Source organism: Malurus melanocephalus, unplaced genomic scaffold (assembly GCF_030028575.1).
Source record: "Malurus melanocephalus ecotype Western Australia unplaced genomic scaffold, MMel_1.1 scaffold_1247, whole genome shotgun sequence".
Taxonomy (NCBI): domain Eukaryota; kingdom Metazoa; phylum Chordata; class Aves; order Passeriformes; family Maluridae; genus Malurus; species Malurus melanocephalus.
In genome coordinates, this window is record NW_026624479.1 from 17,086 (window position 1) to 19,826 (window position 2,741).

Below are 2,741 nucleotides of genomic sequence, written 5' to 3' on the forward strand. Positions count from 1 at the left end.
ATGCGGGATGCGGGGTGAGGGATGCGGGATGCGGGGTGAGGGATGAGAGATGTGGGATGAGCGATGCGGGATGCGGGGTCCGGCCCGGCCCGGGGGTTGCGGGGCTGCGGTATCTCCCGGCTCCGAGCGGGGTGTGACCGCTCCCTTCGCAGCCTGGGGGTTCCTCGATTTTTGGGAAGCGCTGCCTGCGCCTCCCCCGGGCGCTGGCGCGCAGATTGGTCCTGACAGCTCGAATTAATCCGTCAGGGTGTGTGATCCGCGCTGGCSACGGCCCCTGACCCTATCAGCGCTCTGCTTCCCCAGCTGAGCGTCTCCCGGCCTCAAATTGATTCCGAGTTTTATAAACATCCTGACGTCGGGGCAGGGAAGAGAGGAGGAGGAGGGGAAAAAAATCCTCACCACAGAGCAGGGATGGGATGGATGGGCTCCCCCGGCCCCTCCGTGTCCCCTCAGAGCCACCCCCGGAGCTGAGGGGGTCCCCACCAGCTCAGCCTCAAATGCCAGCGCTGTCCCTGCTCTCTGGGCTATTTTCAGCAGTTTCTCTCCCRGTTTCCCAATTTTCTTTGCAATTCTTTTTGATGCCTTAAAAAGTTGATTCACAACCCCAGTGCATGTAAAATCCCCCCTGTGAACTTGATTCAAGGCTGTTTTTTGAGCTCATCCTAGCCACCCTTCGTGAGGAAGTGGAGGATTTAAGTTGATTTAAAATTTTGTAAATTTTTGATATTAATTTTTGTAAATTTTGTGTTGTAAGACCTGGAAGATGCTCGCAGTGTTCTCCAAGCCCTGCTGGGTCCCTCAGCATTTTGGACCTTGCACAAACCTCTCTCCCTCCTGTTTGTGTCTCCCAGCACTGACAAACACAGGAGCTCGTGGGCACAGAGCTGCTGTGCCTGGGAGAAACTCATGCAAAAGACCCAAATAATCATAAATCAATATCAACTCTGCATTGCTTATTATTTTCTGTTTATTGTCTCTCGGCCCCAGAAGTTGGTATTGACCCGGTCAGARGAAAATGTCAATAACTGCAGCCCTTGAAGGTCGGGGAAGATTGATGCCAATTAAACCCCCGAGCCACTGGTGTGGGCTGGGCTGGGCTGGACAGAGGGGAGAGATTCGGGCAGGGAGGAATTTGCCATATTGGAGCCCAAGAATCCTCCTCGTGGCCCTCTTTCCCCATTTCAGGGAAGCAGAAAACCTTCCCCAGGTAAATGAGATTTTCCTCGGCTGGAATTGTGATTTTCCTCACCCATCCCCTGCTCTGGAGGGTGTCCCCAAGGTGCCAGTGCTCCCATGGAGATGTGGCATGCAAAGGGACCCCAGACGGGTGGGGTTCAGGGTGAAAACTTCACTCCTTCCCTCCAGTCCATCGTTCTGCTCCTTCCCTGCTCGCTCTTTTGTGTCTCCCGGCTGTGAGTGCTCCGCTGGCTCCAGGCATCCCCTGCCAGATTGCCCAGATTCCCCAGATTTTCCAGATTTTCCAGATTTCCCCGATTTCCCAGATTTCCCCGATTTCCCAGATTGCCCAGATTGCCCAGATTGCCCAGATTTCCCAGAGTGCCCAGATTTCCCCGATTTCCCAGAATTCCCCGATTTCCCCGATTCCCCAGATTCCCCAGATTTTCCAGATTTTCCAGATTGCCCAGATTCCCCCGATTTACCCGATTCCCCAGATTTCCCCGATTTCCCAGATTTCCCAGATTTTCCAGATTTTCAGATTTCCCCGATTTCCCCGATTTCCCCGATTTCCCAGATTTCCCCGATTTCCCCGATTTCCTCAATTGGCCCGATTTCCCAGATTTCCCCGATTTCCCTGATTGCCCAGATTTCCCCGATTTCCCCGATTTCCCCAATTTCCCCGATTTCCCCGATTTCCCCAATTTCCCCGATTTCCCCGATTGCCCAGATTTCCCCGATTTCCCCGATTTCCCGGTGGCTCCCCATGGGCTCACCGGGCCTGCTGTGTCTGACCGGCCGTGCCTCGTGTCCCCTGTCCCCAGGCCGGTCCCAGCACCCCGGCTCGGAGCAGAATCTGAGCAGCAGCCAGAGCCGGAGCTGGCGCCGATCCTCCCCAGCACGGGGGGGCCGCGTCCTCGGGGAGCGCGGTGTCGCTCCCGGAGCCTGCCCGCTCCTTGTCACGTCTGTCACTTCTCGTTAGTGCCCGTCAGCCGCGTAACACGACCTGACTGATGTAATCGGGGCCGACACAGCGGCGGAGAGGGGCTCTGGAAACTTTACACCGCCTTCATTCCCAGCCCGGCGCGTTCCTGGAAGCCGCGCTCGGGGTTGACGCTTCTGTGCCCGGCACAAAGCGCGGTGATGCCACGAGCTGCTCGCTGAGCGCCCTCCTCTCCTCTCCTCTCCTCTCCTCTCCTCTCCTCTCCTCTCCTCTCCTCTCCTCTCCTCTCCTCTCCTCTCCTCTCCTCTCCTCTCCTCTCCTCTCCTCTCCTCTCCTCTCCTCTTCCTCCCGAAATGGGGATCTCACACCAGCCCGGGGCGCTTCGGGCTGGGCTGGACTCGGCCAAATCGCGGCTGAGTCAGAGAAAGGCGCAGGCAGAGCCCTTTGAAGCCGGAGAGGAGCTCACACCTCCATCACTCGCGGCACTTTGGCCCCGGGAGCTCCTGACGCAGCGTCTGCACCATCCCGGCCCCGCGGCGCACTGGGGCTGCATTTGGGGCTTTTCTGCTGTGGGGCTGGCAATGAGAAAGCGGGGAGCGCCACCACCCCTCTCAGCCCTTCT